This window comes from Heteronotia binoei, chromosome 13 (assembly GCF_032191835.1).
Source record: "Heteronotia binoei isolate CCM8104 ecotype False Entrance Well chromosome 13, APGP_CSIRO_Hbin_v1, whole genome shotgun sequence".
NCBI lineage: Eukaryota > Metazoa > Chordata > Lepidosauria > Squamata > Gekkonidae > Heteronotia > Heteronotia binoei.
This window is the reverse complement of record NC_083235.1, coordinates 29,664,185-29,681,556: the sequence shown is the minus strand read 5'-3', so window position 1 is coordinate 29,681,556 and position 17,372 is coordinate 29,664,185. Positions and strand designations below refer to the sequence as shown.

Sequence of the window (17,372 nt, the reverse complement as noted above, 5' to 3'; positions counted from 1 at the left end):
TGTCCATACACACATATGTGTATACAACTCTGTGGGTGTGTGCATGGCCGGGGCATACATCTATGTATTTCAGGGCCTTAAAATATTCCAGCTAAATGCTTGTGTTTGGCTTCAGAATTCCGGCCCGCACTCTGAACACTCTGGCACATTAAGGATATTGTAGCCAGGTGTTTCTTGAGATATCTTAAGGAACTCAAGGACCTGAAAACGCTGCAGTCCTGGCGCAGGTTGCGTGCAGCTAAGCCGGCTTTCCCAAGTCCAAAGAATACCTTCCATTTCTTTATTTTGCAATGGAGACTTCCAGTGATCTTGGCTATAGGAAGCTCCTCTCGGAATTCCATTTCGAACTGGGGAAAGGAGGGTGGGGGTGGCAAACCACACAATGCCACCGGCGGCATCATGGTGAACGGTACCGTCATACAGGCACTGAGAAGGCAGGTTGCTGCTGCACCCGCAGCTGGAATTCGAATCCACAACACAAAGTGAAGGCGCTTGCCTAGGCATAGACATCCCCCCCCCACACACGCACCCTTATTGTTAAACAGGCATCTCCTTGAGGGGGGGCACGCCAGATCCCACCAATTCGCATTCTCTTTGCCAAGGGATGGACAATAAAAGCCTCCATTGCCCAAACTGGAGGAGGCTACCGAGTAGAAAGGTAAGCTGCTTTATTATTCCTCATCATCATAAGGCCAGGCCAGGCCTATCTGAACTATGATGTTAAATATATATAAATATATAATATCTATATATTCGGATTTATTAGTATTATTTTTTGTCACCAGCCATTGGGAAGGTAGCTTCGCCCTCCGCAGGCAAGCGAGCCTGAAGCGAAGGAGCTTAAAGTTGACCCCACACCTTTCAAAGCCAAGCTTAGGACACCTCTTTGCGCCCTGTTAACTAACTCAATAGTCTTGGCTTTAAAGCACCTCTTCTTTCTCTCCCCCACCCCACACCCCAAAGGTTCAAGGAAGCCCTTGAGTAGTCAATTCTTCGGGTGATTTTTGGAGTAGCTGCAAGGAAGGGGGGTGGGGAGGGAAGGCGAGAAAACTTAGTTAATTTCGAAATAAAGAGAAATTGAGGTGGGAGAGAGGACAATGGCGATGGGGGGGGGGGGAGAAAGCTGTATCTGCACGCTATCCATCATATTTAAATCAACATTCCTAAGTGGTTTGATTTGAAGGAATCTCCCGAAAGATACTTATCCATCATAGGGTTAGATGTTAAATTATTGAAACTGCAAGAAAAAAGCTGTTACTTTGGGAAGGGGGGGGTGTTTATAGCTTATAGTCAACACAACCGAGACACATCTTTAGATGACATGCATTTTTTTTTGTAATCACTCCATCATTTCAAGACCGAGAAGAAAAGATTTGGGGGGGGGGGGAGGAGAAGAGAAAGGCCATTTTTATGGGGCGAAGTAATTTGAAAGAAGATAACGGTTTCCACAAAGTGGCTGATTTCGGAAATGATCATTGCTTCAGTGTTACCGAAATGAGATTCGCCTCCATCCGCCTGGAGTTAAGAAATATCATCATATTCTGAGCTTTTCTTTTTTTTTTTATTAGCCCATCACAATTCTTTCAAATCTTCATTTGTGATTTGTGAAAAATATCATCCCTCGAAATGCTGTGATGGAGCATATTGTTCATTTTGGCTTAATTTATTATTCTAATCACAGCAGCCTTTCCATGATAATGTACCCATTAAGCACGCGGGGGTGGGGGGTGGGGGTGGTAAGAAGAGTTTGGATTCCATACTTGGGGATGTGCACCAATATTTCCCAGGCGCTACAAAGTTTCGTGACTCGAGTTTTCGGGCAGGGGTTGGGAAAATATGAACCAATCCACCCTTCCCTCCCCCCCAAAAAATGTCCCAAAGTCGGGGAGAAATTGGTTCTCTTTTTCCCCTCTCCTTCTCACCCCCCGCCCGCCCCCCATCGCCTCCTCTTTTCTCACTCTGTCTCTCGTTGTAGTTCTCAATTTCAAGTTAAGATATTTCGTTTTCGGCTTGGCAAAGTTAGGTAGCCCACCTCTTTCCGTCCACCCTCCCGCCTCCAGATGTGAGGTGGAAAACCGCATCACCTCCAAGACGGGAGCCGGCGGCTATTTCCACAAAGCGGGAGAGTCGTCTGAAGCGAATGCGGCAGGGATAGTCTCTCCCCCCACCCCCCCACCCCCCAAAAAATGGAAGGAGGGAAACGCGACCCTTTGCCAGGGACGAGAGCCTGGTGGACAGGTTAGGTGCTTGGTGCAGAGATAAAAAAAAGTCCTGTTCTTTATGGACCCTTTTCTCCCTGGAAAACGGGGAGTCCCATTGTCTCCAGAGCCACTGTTGTGACGGTTCCTTCCTCGTCGTAACTTTTAACTACCTGTTATAAAATTTATGGGCGGTTTGTAAAGTGCGGGAAAAAAAGGAATTTCCCCTTCCCATCCGGTTGGATTACAACCTATAATGCGATTTCGGACAGACACGCACCCCGCACTTAGACACCCAATTCTCCTGTCTTTCCCCACAAGAATTCTGAAACAAAAGAGAATGTTAACTGCCCTGCGGAATATATATGTATTTAAATATATATTTAAAAGGACGTCTGGGTGCAATCCAGTCCTATTAGCATCCACCGAAGTTCAGGTAAAATCCGACGGCTATTTGGACAAAAGATGGCTCTCTTTTAGAGCCCCACCACCCTAATTCTCCCAAGGTTATGACTTAGTTCTGTGGGTGTCTCTGAAGCCAGCAATGTCAATACTTGTCAGCAGTTACAGACAGAATATGTCTGTCTATTATTTGTGTGTCTTTCTTCTGCAACGGCTAACTCTGGGTTATAACCTTCATGGGGGGGGGGGAATCCCTGCGATTTCCTAATTATCTCATGAGTCTAGCCAACACAGTTTATTCCCCCTAATTCAAACACATAGTCCTATAGCAATTTGAATAATAAAATAATAATAATAATAATAATATGCTGTCGTGAACAATCAAATCTAAAACCATGGCCAGATTTTGAGATCGTCCTCCGGTCCCTGCGTGAGGAATTTTATGGCTACCCAATAATTCGGAACCCAACTAATTTTGATACCGGCCTCTCTGGGCAGGGCGCTTGTTGGATTTGAAGGCCATTCGGTCAGTCAGGTGTCAGATGCTGCAGTTCTTTTGCATTATTTTAAAATCTTGTCTATGTCCCAGTGTAGGCGAAATGCTGGGTGTGAACCTGGCAAGGTCCTATTGAACTGGAGTTGGAGGTTTGGGTGGTGTTTTGTCTGTTAGCGATACATGGTCTCTTCTAGCCTCTGGATTCGAGGAAGGGAGACAGTCCTAGTTTAGGGAAATGAAGATGAGTAAGTTTGGAATACCTGAAGACGCTCCTTTCCCTGAAGGGTGTCTCGTCGTCAAAAAAGAGCCCTGTGAAGTTGAACTCTAGTTTGGGCGGAAGTTCAACAAACCCTTCTCCCGGAGATGGTGTTCACCATTCATTTTTGTTGTGCACCGAAGAAAGGCTGTGTGGCTCTGTAATCCCCTAATCATAATTGTGGACATTCCGGTTTTAGCCTCTCTTTGTTTCTTCGCCTTGCATTTGTTCCCAGTCATTGGTTTGCTCGATTAAAAGCCGTAATCAGGAGGAGTTTGGACTAGTGGGTTTGCCCCCGGAATAAGCCCAAATGGAAAGAATAAGAAAATTAGCAACAATAATAATAAAAAGAGAGAAAGTAACGTTGTGTGGCAGACGCTCGCCTCCCCCTCTGTCCCCGCCCCCCCCCCCATATTAGCCTATTTGGAAAGAAAATGAATAAATAGGTTTAAAAAGCCGTCACGCCTCCTCCTGTCTCGCCAAATGTATCCTGGTATTCGTGGTTTTTAATGAGGAGGATATGTGGTTGACAAAAGGAAGACTTGAAAACAAAGTGTATGTGTGTGAGAGAGAGAGTGTATGCGTGTGTGTGTGTGTCTCTATATGCACACACCCAACAACACACCCTTAACACACATGTATATATAAGAGAAAGGCGAATTCTATAAACATGGCGACAGAGAAGAGCTTTTGCCCTAGCCGCACACCCACCCACACACACACACCAAAAAAAATGCAACGCATTCTTGGTTGTTTGGAGAAAATTTACAGCTGAGCAATAAAAGTTTACGACTGAATCACAAGTTGGATTGGCCACAGGAAGTCATGTGGACTCCATCCATGAACGTGAACTTTTTATTGTGGTTTCTCTTATGACTCTTTCGCAGTACTCCTTCCTTTAACAGTCCAAGCAGTGCCAGTGAAACGGGGGTACGATGGTATCTGTAATTTTTTTTGTTTCCTTTGATTATTAGTAGTATTTTTGGTGGAGGGGGGGAGGGGAGGAATTTGTATCGGTTCTTTTTTCTTTCCTTTCCTTTCCTTGGGGTTGGGGGTTTGTTGGTGTCTCCGGGCATTTTGGGAATAATGAGTTTACGGCTGCCGCTGGGTCGCCTCCTCCTCCTCCCATTCTCCACCCCTTGGGGCAAAAACGCAACACATTTCCTTGGGAGAATGCAATGGCGAGGGGGAACAAGGAGTTGTAAATACCTTTGGATTTTTTTTAAAAGGGGGGGAAAATAAGCTTACCCTAAGCTTGCTCCTCTTACCCCCATGTTTTTTTAAAAAATCCAAGGACTACTTTACTTTTGGGTTTATTTTTTATTATTTTTTGTTGTTGTTTCTCTCTTCTTTTTTTAAAAAAAAATTCTGTGGAGCTGAACACAGCGTCAGCGGAACAGAAAAGAGGCAGAAAAAAAGAAAAGAGAGAGAAAGAGGGAGAGAGAGAGAGAGAAAGAGGGAGAGAGAGAGAGAGAGAGAGTCGGGTAAGTGTTCCCTTATTGGCTAAAATGTGTAACTAATGATCCATGGAGCTGGGTGTTAAAGATAATGATGCATCGTGCTTCGGGAGGCAGAGGAGAAGAGAGGGTGTCGCCCGGTTATGATAGAATATGATCAGGAAGGGATCGGCGCAAATGTGGTTAATTCGCGGGTGGGTGGGTGGGAGGGAGCGCGGGGGGGGGGCGGGCGAGGGGGGTTGCTGCTTGCTGGTGGTGATGTCACTGCGGTCTGGTTAGCTGGAGTCGGGGAGGAAGCCGGCTGCAGTCTGCCTCCCCTTTACAATGGTGCAGTGTTGATTGGGGTGGGGAGGGCGGCGGGAGGACTGGAAAGGAAGGAGAGGGGGGGAGAGAGAGGGGAGAAGGAGCCCGCGATGGTCCACAGTCCACCGGTTAACGCCAAGGAGAACGGCTGGGTCGAGCATAAGACTGGGCAAAGGTCACTGCATCCGAGATAGATATATTTTTAAAACCCGGCTTTTTTTTCCTTTAAAAAAAATAAACAATAGCAACTTTTCATAAGAGTGCATTGGGTGCTTCCAGCACATGCGCAGTGCAGAGCCTCATCCTGGAACGGCGTAGACACCCCCCCTGGTGTACCGCCGGCAAGCCAGCAAGCCAGCGGCAGGGCCATATTTAATGAGCAATTATGGGCCGGCTCCGTTTGTGGTGAATCGGGAGGTGCCCTTGCTTTTCTGCTCCCCCACCCCCAGCTCTTCTTCCCGTTACTTCTGCTGGACGCCTATCCTGTTCGACTTGAATTTTGTTTGTTTGGTTCTGTTTTAGAAGTCGGTCCTCCCCATTTTTTTTTTGTCGCGTTTCCCTTTGCCCAGTGCTGTGTCCGACTCACGCCCTAGTTTCCCCCCTGCCCTTCTGCGGAAAGGTACTGCCTCAAAGAACCATTAGGACCCCAGCCTTTATGTAGCTCTTGGTTCTATCCGGTATTTCTGTTTTACCCTCTTATACAACCGAACGTTTTTTGCAGAATCATAGACTTGCCCTGGGGTTTCCGCCTTCCAACATTTGACAAATTTGAGTGGTTGCCCCATTTTTATCTGTAAACAGTTCTGTCGAATTGATTCTGAATGTTTCCTTCAATGCTTTAGTAAAGTATATTACATCTTTCTTTCTTTCTTTCTTTCTTTCTTTCTTTCTTTCTTTCTTTCTTTCTTTCTTTCTTTCTTTCTTTCTTTCTTTCTTTCTTTCTTTCTTTCTTTCTTTCTTTCTTTCTTTCTTTCTTTCTTCCTTCCTTCCTTCCTTCCTTCCTTCCTTCCTTCCTTCCTTCTCTCCCTCTTTCTTTCCCCCCATCCTATATTAATCTGTTAATAACCGCAGGCTCATCAAAAGAAAGATGGCTTTTCAAAATGTATTGGCCTATCTAGACTGTTTTGGCTAACGAACATGGGTTTCTTTACTTCACGTTGCTCAGGGCAACCTTCCAATGATTGTGAAATAATCGAAACACAATAATAACAAAACGAAGGCTGAGACAATCGCATTTCTGTCAAAAAAGGGGAGTGGGGTGGGGGAGGGGGAACAAAGACCGAGGTTCCTTCCTGAATTATTACAAATTATTAATACAATATGTGGAAATGCAAATCTTTGCAACTGCACCCTGTTTGTCTCTCATTTTAAAGGCCTTCAGCTCGATCCCTTAATGAAATATTTAACACACTCCGCATCCAGGTTTATAAAGGCCTCGTCGCTATTAAATTTGCCACTGAGGATAAGGGGTGCGGGGCTTTTCGAAGGGTTACGCTGTTCTAATTGGATTGCTCCGCGGGTTGCAATGGATGAATGACTATTGTTTATGTTGGGAAGGGGGGAAAAGTGGCAAAAGTAAAGCTGTCCTTATTCTGCGGGTTGGCGTTCAGACATCTGATCAAATGCATCCCGGTAGTGCCTGCCTGCCTGCCTTTTGATTCTTAGGGGAGACAACAGCTCCAGTCAAGCTCCATGGGTTTCTTGTAAATAAGAGAAGCACAAACACTGCAGATGGTAAGTGCTCCGTGTATATGTATGATTTAAAGATGGATAGATAGATAGATAGATAGATAGATAGATAGATAGATAGATAGATAGATAGATAGATAGATAGATAGATAGATAGATAGATAGATAATCTCAATCGTTTTGTTGCTGAGGATCGGTTTTCCGAGGCATGACCTATGCCTATTGACTCGCCTCTGCGAGCTACGCCTTTACTTGAGAGTAAATTATTTGGGACTGCAGTCCTTGAGCATTAAAATGGCTGTAAGGTCCCCTCGGGTCAATGAGTATGGCTTCGCTTTCTCTGGTGTTGCTATTGGGGTGACGTAATCTACCTGCAAGGAAATGAGGAAAGGATCGGGGCAGCACACAGGATGCCCCTGAGTATGTGCGGGTGCTGTTGTTGTTGTCTTATGACAGTGGTGGTGAAGAGCTTTTGGTGAGCATGATCTGAAGGGACGATCTGAACGACGGTGTTGCTGGAATGTTCTCTTGGTTTAGCAGGACTTTTCTCGTGTCGAGCTAGGTCTGCTCTGGTGACCGAATGAATCTCACTCACTCGCCTTTTTTGTGGTTACAAAATCTTATTTGTTGTGTCTGTTGCCTCCAGACCTCAGCCACAGTCGTCTCTCTCTTACGGGCTAAGGGTTGCCCATCCAAAAACGCATTGTAATGTATTGATTTTCTCCTTAAACTGACATATTGCCGTCGTTCGTAAAGTCAAAGCATTTCGGTAGATATTGGGGGTGCGGGGGGAAGAGAAAGGAAACACAGTTCTGATTTATATTCTCTGCTATTTTTACGGACTGAATGAAAAGAAAATGGATTAGGCTTCTTTTATCTAGAATATCGCAGGAAGACCAGGAGTCCTAGTAGTAGTAGTGAAAAGGCCCGACGAATTATTGACATACACGCTTGCGAATGGGAAGAATTGATGGTTTGCAACCCAAATTCGATCTTGTAACTGCCGCTGAAGTTATTCTGCCTTAGCAGGCAGCGTTTAACCCTGAAGGAGCATCATAAACCTTACAATAAATGGGAAACACTGGGAAAAAAACAACACACACATTTGACTTGGCAGCAGCAATCATATAAATGTTTATTAGAATGGGAGTCATGACACTAAAAACAGCAAAACCAATTGGTGCAAAGGGATAGCCAGGACATAACCGTAACCACGATAACATTTCCTAGCAATAGGCTGGTGGGTTTGTTTGTTTTTAATTCATTCAACGGAGAGAAGGGGAAAGGTTGGGGGGTGGGAGGAAATAGAATATCATTAGCTAAAGTTTTTAAAAGCATACTAATGGTGGCACTCTTTGAAATCATGTGATATCCCCTGTTTCATCCCCCGGTGTGGAGTGGGGTGGGGTGGGGGGCTGAGAGACAGAGAGAGAGAAAAGGGAAACATGTGTATGGAAGCCTGGGGGACATGATTAGTTTCCTCCATCAATGGTCAAACTTTGAACAATTAGGGTTGCAACAGAAGAGCCAGGCTGCTAAGAGAAAACTAGGATTTGACGGAGAAGCAACAGTAGCATCGGACATCAAAAGCACTCCCCTTGAATTATTGCTAAGAAGAAGGGGCATTGACACCCATTTTCAGTGTGCTTTGGGTGGAATTATTATTATTATTATTATTATTATTATTATTATTATTATTATTATTATTATTATTATTATTATTATTATTATTATTATTATTATTATTATTATTATTATTATTATTATTATTATTATTATTCCTCCTCCTCCTCCTCCTCCTCCTTGTGTGCTTTTGGTTTCTTAATATGAGTGTTTGGCTTCACCGAGTTAGGAGCTGCTCTGATCCCAGGAGCCTGGTATTTCAGAAACTGAGGGGAGGCCATGGTTTCCTCCCAATTTAAGGCTCGTTGGTTTCAATGGGAGGTGGCTGAAATGCGTGCTTAGATCTCCGGTCCGGTGTGCCGGATCGTGCACATAAATATTTGTAATTAGTAGTTTTATTTATGCTATTCTTTAAGAAAACAAAGCTTCGGTGAACTGTAAAAGCTTAGCCACCGGTGGGAAGCATATTCAAACAGAAAGGCAGAAGAGACCGTGAAGAGTATAAGGAGTGTATTTGGGAGCTAAAAGGGGAGGGGCGATTCTGTGTTTGCCAGTTTCATCTAGAAAACAGAAGTCCAGCGTCACCTCGAAGTCTTTGATTCCGCCAGGAGCTTTGTGGAGTGAGAGCTCGCCAAAGCTCATGGTGGAGTGAAAGTGGACGGTCTTTGAGGTGCCACCGGACTTCTGTTCTATTTGGCTGCAAGGGACTAAACATGGCTTCCCCTCTGCAGTTTCATCTCTGCCTTCAGACGTGACGCGCTGCATTTCCGCCCTGCTCCCCATCCTCCCGCCTTCCTTTGGGAAGCAGTCTGGGCGTTGAGGGTCCTGCAGAAAAACTGGCTTGAGTTTGGGGGCCCTTGCAGCCATCGCTGCATTGTGTCCCATGCTTTGGTGGGACCGGCACGTGTAGCTTTGGAAAGGGGTCCTGGTGGTGAATTCTGAGAGCAGGCTGTCTGGAGAAACGGGTCTACTGCTCTACGAAAGTTCAAGTGCTCCAACCGCTTTCCCCTGGCAATTCTGTATTTATTTTCCAGCGGAGAGCAGGGCCAAGGTCCCCTCTAAGCTGCAGAGTCTTGTGAGCAAAAATTCTATTTTGTGAGCTACTGGTATTAAAGCTGGTATTGTGAGTTAAAGTTGTGAGCTGCTGCATAAATTATTGTGCTCTGGGGTCATCCTTCCCGAGCTAAGACAAAATTGTGTGAGCTGGAAGCTAAAAATATGTGGGCTAGCTCACGCTAACTCAGCTTAGAGGGAACACTGAGCAGGGCAAAAAGAGACGGAGGTGGGCTGTTCCGAGCACTACTATAGAGACCCAGTTGTTACGCAATCATGTCTCAGGTCATAGCCAGTTCGAGATCGTCTAGTGAACGAGCCTGATTTTCAGGAATTGTGTGTGTAGACCAGTCCCTGCCAGTGGTGTATACAACATGAAGTTGTCTACTAACAAACTAGTGGGCAAATAGGGTGTGTGCCTCTACCAGCATCCATTGAGTTCAAACGCTACAAAAGAGCCACTTTTGCGACACTTACCTAAGATCGTGGCAAGCACTTTGAGGCAGGCCGCAGCTCAACTTTCCCACGTCATGAACAGAACTCAATAGAAACGCAGTCTGATCCTAGGCTAAGTTGCTGCAGTCAAAATCCTAGGCCGAGCTGCTGCGGTCTAAACTCACCGAAATAGATGGCTAGAGTGACTCTCTGTAGGGCTGCACAGACAGACTACCCGGCGTCTAAATCCAAACAGTCAATAAGTTCACACGCCTTGGATAATGCACTTCCAGTGTGCTTTAGCAATCCTTTGCAGCTGGATTCTCCGGCGAGAAAGGGGAAAACCTCCTCGCCAACCACTGCAAAGCACATTGGAAGTGCGTTATCCAATGTGTGTGAAATTAGCCAGAGAAACTTTTCCATGGTTCCAGCCGCTTACAAAGTTGTAAGCGAAGTCGGTTGGTGCCGACCAAGGTGGCTTTGGGCCAGCGCAGTCAAAGGCTGTTGGTTTGAGAGTCACTCGAATATTAAAAAAACAATATCAATAATAGGCCATATTGGTCTTGGACCTCGACTTGTGTATCCTCCCTGTGCTCTCGATTGACACGGATTGTTTGGCAGATTTCCCTTCTTGTTTTGTAGGATCGTAGATGTTGGGAGCACAGGCGGGCACAGACACACGCCTAAACCCCAAACCCCTTTATATTGTCTTTTCTCGAGAGTGGGAACTTTGACCAAATATATATATATATATATATATATATATATATATTTCTGTCCCTTCTTTTTAATTTCTCTCTTTTGTTGTTTACTTGTTTTATATACTGCCACCAAGTGACTGAAACTTGGCAAGCCAACACTTTTCCAATTTGGTGTCTCACTCTTCCTCCCCCCCCCCCCTTTTTTTTTCTTTCTAGCATGAGGGTGGGTGGAGACAGGGTGTGGGGGAGAGAAAGAGTTAGACAAAAATAAGGTTATTTCAGTGCGGGGGTGGTGGTGGAGGAAGACTGGTCTGCCATAAAGGCCGGAATCGTGCAGACTTTTTACTACTTTCAAAGCTGAGGGCGGTCTCCTCGCCTCTGTTCCTTTTGCCGCCGCCTCAACAGCCCCCCTATTAAGGTGCTGGACGGATACTTAGGACTTCTTAGGAAGTTTGGTCTCCCGAAGCTGTTTGGCAGTCGGTGGTTTGAGAGGGGAGCTATTCATGGGGAATATCTTCATGGCTTCCCTCTCCCCCCACCCCCGCTGTCTGGGGTTTTTTTTCTGCCCCCCCCCCAATGCAGGGTCTTCAATCCTTCCCAGCGTGGAAATATTAATTAAAAACATGGAAGACACTTCTGTATATCTCTGAAATTTCTCAATAAATTTTTGAAAAGTTTAAAAAAATATGGGAAACACCTCCCCTCCACTCTGGAAGGCAAATACGAGTGTGTTTAAGCAGATCTCCAAATATTAAATTCTAACTCCATTAAAGGCAATACAAATGGACGGTGTGTTTCCAAAGTGGGGGGAAATAAAGCCTCTTCAAATATACCGTTTAATACTTTCTAAGCGATCACTTCTTTTAAAAATACACATCATTAAGGCAAATAATATCCTGTCCTGACTTATTGTTTCTTCTCTCTCTCTCCCGGCGTCCCAAGATTAATTTTTCCCTCTCCCCCACCCCCATGTGCAAACAATAAAATAAAATAAGAACTCATAGATAATGACAACCATTTCTCATCGTTGAATTATTCTTCCTGAACGTATTAAAATCGTATTCTTCTTCGTTTAATCTGTTCGCGGGCGTAAGTAGTTCCTTATATCCATATTTTATACAGCTCTATATAATATCACGCTTTATAATTTTTAAGCCGGTAGCTGTTCTCCATGACAACTCGGCGTGACGTCAGGACCGCAACTCTCCTGAATGTCAAAAGGGAAGGGGGGAATCATTGCAGAGCACATTTCCGTGCCATAAAACGGAGCAATCCGAGTCAACCATAAAGTTTCTCGAAACTGAACATCCTTTTGGTGAAGTTGGCAAGGCTATTGGGCTATAACAGACATTCCACAGGAGCTAACCACCACCACAAAAAACCAATCCTCCAACGATTCAAAGCAACCAATAATATTGTTACCCCCTGAACTGTTAGGCCCCGTATAGTTCCAAAACATAAGGAATATTTAAAAAGAAGCAGTAACTAGTAAATATTTTTAGGTAGGCAGACTTTGAATTCTCTCTTCCCCCTTCCCCCCGCTCCAATCTCAAAATTTACTCCATAGAAACACGTTCCCAGTTCTCGAGGGCGACGAAGTGCTTTAACCGATTTGGAACCTTGCGAGCCTGGACTGGGGCGGGTTAAAAACAGAAAGCACTTTGGACAACCGTAGGTGGTTACTGGCGAAGTTCTGCCTGCGAGCCCGGAAGATTTTTCGAACCTTGGGGAAGGATGAGGAGGAAGCAAGAAATCTGGAATGAGAAGACAAGAAAGAAAAAAAAAAGAAAGGGAGAAATAAATAAGCAGACAAACAAACACATAAACGAGGAAAACGTCCATGGCGCGAATGGGTTAGGCGTCAGCAAACCTATTGATCTGGCGGGAGGGATCTGCATAAATGCTGGAGAACGTCAGAAAAGGAACTTGAATCCTTATTAGCAGCAGGAAAGCAATCGATAGGGGAAAGTATTAAAGGCATTTCTCCCACCCCCCCCCCCCCGCTCTTCCAGCCACAATTGTTTGGCCCTTCGCAGACCTGAGTTTTGACCCGTTCCAGAATTCCCACCTCCTCTCTCCCTTCCCAAAACGTGCCCCAGGATTAGGGCATGGCGTTTCCCAACTCGAAAAATAAAACCCCCGATTCTGCCCCGCTCCACCCTTCCACGCTCTTTTCTCCGTTCTCGAATAAGCCCGCTGGTTACCACTGGGATTCCTTTCGAGTAAAGGTTCGGCTTCTGCAATGTTCAAGGTTAGAACTGGGAAGGGACCTCATACTTTTGGGAAGTGCGCAAAGCATTGCAGGGCGAGATGGACGGGACGGAGGCCAAAATGATTTTTCAAACTACCTGGAAGTTAGAAAATGTTTTGTTTTGTTTTTTTTAATCCCTCCTGTAGCCATAGCAGGGCAAACAGGAGACTCCACGTTGACTAGAAGACTATAGCCTATTTTCAATGGACCGTTTGGGGCTCTTTCTCCTTCCAGCCACAGCTAGTTAGAAAGTTACAGGCAGAACCTCAGAAACGGAGTTTATACGACAGGAGAGGAAAATCGTGGAAGGATCGGGCGGGGGACAGGACTGGGGTAAGCCATGGCTTGCCATGATTACTGCTTCTTTCTGTGTGTATCTTTGTCAACAGAAATGGTTTGTTTGGCCGTCTCTTAAACTTTCGTCCTCTGAGAAGCATTTTTTTTTTGTCTACAATCCCAATGGCAGCAAGCCTGTGTTTTTAAAAAAGAGGGGTGGGGGGCATTGAAATCCCAATGGCAGCAAGCCTGTGTTTTTAAAAAAGAGGGGTGGGGGGCACCCACAACTCAGGTTGTAATCGGTAGTCTGCATGGCTGGAAATAATCGTAATTACTGTAATAGAAGGGACGGTTCACAACAAAGCAAACAGGTCCGTCAGGCGCAATTGGCTGGTGGCGTTTCTCTGTGCCAGTATTCTGAGTTGGCTTTTCCCCCCTTCCCCCCCCCCGGTTATTTACGGGCAGAAGCAAGGTTTGATTAAGAAGGTTGTTCTGTAGGAGCAGAGAGAAGTCGAGTGCAAACGCTCTAAATAAATAATTACAAGGCGAGAAGCTCCTGCCTGTAATAAATGTCAAGTCGAAAAAGGCCGAGATAACATATATAAGGTGAGATCAGCTCCAACGAGGTATGCAGCTGAAGGCACCACGTGTATTTACACAGGACACCTAGGAAAGAGCCTGGGTTTTCCGCCCTTTGGAGAGGATGACCTCATGCCAGACTTATTTGTGATTTGGCTTTATCGGTAGATTGTCTTTTTCAGTGCTTTTTATATCTGAATATAAATCGTTTTCTTAAGGGGGGAGGGAAAGCGAACCACTTTCTCGCTCACTTTGGAAACGTGTGCCTCTCATTTCACTCACGCACCCGCGTACATAGAAACGCGTCCACACGTTACTTTGCCTTTTTGTTCTGCAAGCGGTATATATTCGTAGGGGCATAACTGGACAGGCTGAGATTCATCGGGTAAACATGCATGAGCGCACGTGAGAGGCAAGGGATGCTTGTGAGTGAAGGAAGTTCTTTGCATTCTATTCCTGAAAAACGAACTATTCCCAAACCAGCGTGCCAGTTTAACCCAACACATGAACAGTCAACAAATGCAGTTGACCCCGGGCAATTTTAGATGCAGATTTAAACCCAGCCAGACACAAAAGCCTGCGTTTATGGACAAGCAGTTTTCTACACCCAGGCAACAGTCTGGGCGAGAAATTGGGGAGCTTGGGGAGGGGGGAAGGGCTCCACTTGTGTTCAAACTGTCTCAGCTGATCGCCTTCTCATTAACCGCCAACCCTACCCCGTCCTCAAGCCACTCTCTTTTTGATACAAACAAATAGGCAGACAAGCAAACAAACAGGTCTGGATTCTCCATTTTTAAAACAAAATCAAAATCGGACAGCATCTTCCTGGGGGGAGGTGCCAAGCTGCTGAGGGGGGGGGGGGGGACATTCAAGGATTGCTCTTGCTTCCTTTCAGCAATTAGTGGGATAGAAAACACATGTGCTGAGTGTGCATTTTGGAGCCTTTCTTTAAATCAGTTCAATTTGCTAATTACAGGAGAGAGAGAGAATTCTAAGGAGGCATGCCCCCCCCCCCTTAACATCAGTGTGGGGTAAAATCCGGGGTAAAAAACAAAAAGAGAAAGCAGCTTATGAGTCTGGGGATGTTATTGCAGCTTTCTGTGGGCTTTTTAACTGCAGGGGGCAGCGTGGGGGGTGGGGGAGAGAGACCCAACTGCTATTAAAGATCTACTCGAGGACTTGCGCATATTTTCACTGTTGTGTAGCAGTTTTAATAAAACATCTGTTCTTGCTTCTGCTGATGAGTTTACATAATTGTTTGCAGACCAATTTAACCAGAAAGAGACCTATACATTTCCCTGCACAATCCCCCCAGAGGTAGAAAGGCAAAGGAGGGGAGTACCTTGCACTGATATTTTGTGTGTGTGTGTGTGTATATATATATATATATATATATATATATATATATATATATATATATATATATATATATATATATATATATATACACACACACACACACACAAAATATCAGTGCAATATATGTATATATATATACATACACACACACACACAATTCTGCAGAATAATCATTAACAACACTTGATGGAAGAGTGTACCCGACCCTGTTTGCATCCATTTATTTTCTTGCCCCTATTTTCCCACCCAACCAAATTTGAAGAGCAGAACATTCCTATACTGGGGTTTCTTTTCGCCAGCTGTTTCTCTTCCCTATAATTCCACCAGACTTTTACATCTTCTCTTCTGTTTAGAAAAAGTAATAAAACACTTAGCTTTCTCCACTCCAAGTCACTTGGTAGTTACACAGGTCGCTCCAAAACAGGACCTGGATGAAAGACTCCAGACCCTTGGACCAAAATCCTGAATCCCTAAGATTAGGACTTAAAAAAAAAAGTATAACAAACTTGAGATTCCCCCGTCCAACACACAAAGGCCAGGAGTCTGTTCATTAATACATTGGAGGCTCTTCTTCTTGTTGTTGGTTGCTGCCTAGTCTAAATACAAACAAGCACACAGGTATATAGGAGAGGGGATTCTCAAACATTCATTGGAGGGAGGTGTCTGTGGGGCTCTGAATTCGGGTTGATTGTGCACAAAAGTCTTCCAAACTTTCCAATAAATACCGCTGATTTTCAGAGCAATTTGGATTGGAATGAATGCCATTGTCTTCTCGATGTCCTATGTTTGTTTGTCTGTCTGTCTCCTGACCTACTGTCTATGTGTACACATGCCTATATGTAAAGGCACACTGAACACATTGTTATGTATATCTCTCTGACTGGGTAAGGGGTGGGGGTTACCTTATGGTGCCTTCCCCTCTCCTAGAGAAGCAGGGGTGGGTGGGTGAGAGCCTAGATTCACTGTCAATAATGCGGTAGAGAGCTGAACAAGCGAGAGAAGAAACGAAAACAAATCCGACAGAATCTCCCCAAATCTGCATACTGGGCGCCCTGTGTTCCTGTCTGCAATGTGTACAAGTTTGGATGACAGTTGCTGCAGGAGAGCAGACATACCCCTTTCAAATGGGAGAGCTGAGCTTTACAACAAGCACCATACTTCCTTGCAGTCTTTTTATGTTCCCTCATTTTAAAAAAATATATATAAAGAAAAAAAGAGGTGGAAACTTCAGCTTTTCTCCCCCATACTAGCACTCCAGCAATGCTTAATGTTGTACAAGATGAATCCTCGAGACCCTTTTTTGTCAGCTGTAGTCTCGTTTATGGTTTTATGACTACCATTGATTGCTTTGTTGCACAGAGGAAAAAGATCATAAAATCCTTTGGCATCCGGGTTTCTGTTAAAGCAGGGCGTGGGGGTGGGGGCGGAGGGTTGTGTGTTCCCCTTCATTCCCAACTAAAATCTGCTCGAGATGTTCCCCCTTAGAGGAATCTGAAAAGTATTGATTCATTTAGAGGCAAACCCATTGAGAAATACTCTACATTTTGCCAGATATTCATCGGATTTCATTTCATGCACACCAATTATTACCTTTAAAATCACAAAACAACACAAAAGTCCTCAAACAAGTCCATGGGAAATAAGGCCAAGGTTTCCTCGCCCTAATTGAATTTTTAAATAGCCAGCCAGTGGAATGCTGAAGGAGTCTGGCTGTATTTACAGATCAGCAGGTATATTTTACATTGAAGGAACAATTTATGGCGCTGGATTGAAATTAAAATTAGATTTGCTGTCTTCATTTCAATTAGTGCTTCGGCACAAATCCGCGCGGGAGGAAAAATATAATCCCCTCTCTAATCTAACGAAACATTTCAAGGGAAGTTGTCTTATCAGCTACAGTGATCTGGAGTCATAAATAGTGGGTGGATGGTGGGTGGGTGGGGGTCGTTTTTAGGGTTTCTTGGGGGACAAAAGTAAACACGAGCTGCTCTTTCGTACACCCTCCATTGCCAATGAACAACACAAGCTTTGAAGGCAGTTTATGGTGGACACGTAAACATTCAACCAGCAGTTTCCAAACTCTCTTTAAAATCACTAAACGGAGATTGAAAACAGAACAGTCAGAATGTGTGAAAAGAGAAGGTTTAAGGTGAACTCAGAATGTTGTGGCTGGGTATGAGAGAGTGTGGGGGAGGGGAGGGAGGGAGGAAGGGACTGCAAAGTTCTTAAAATTGTGAAGTACAGAAATGCTCTAAAAGACACACATACAGAGAGTATCTGCCCTGTTGTCATCC

General features: G+C 44.8%; 2 protein-coding genes across 2 annotated transcripts in view; both read left to right on the top strand.

Moving 5' to 3' along the window:
• Nucleotides 1–16,030, top strand: part of HOXC12 (homeobox C12) — an 88,268-nt gene extending 72,238 nt beyond the window's left edge. Inside the window, exon 3 of the transcript XR_009556104.1 lies at nucleotides 16,014–16,030. The gene's annotated coding sequence lies outside the window, so the exon portion shown is untranslated. The remainder of the gene's footprint in view (nucleotides 1–16,013) is intronic.
• The window catches only part of LOC132580966 (homeobox protein Hox-D3-like), a 124,660-nt gene continuing 111,497 nt past the window's right edge, over nucleotides 4,210–17,372 (top strand). The window contains exon 1 of the mRNA XM_060251959.1: nucleotides 4,210–4,282. The gene's annotated coding sequence lies outside the window, so the exon portion shown is untranslated. The remainder of the gene's footprint in view (nucleotides 4,283–17,372) is intronic.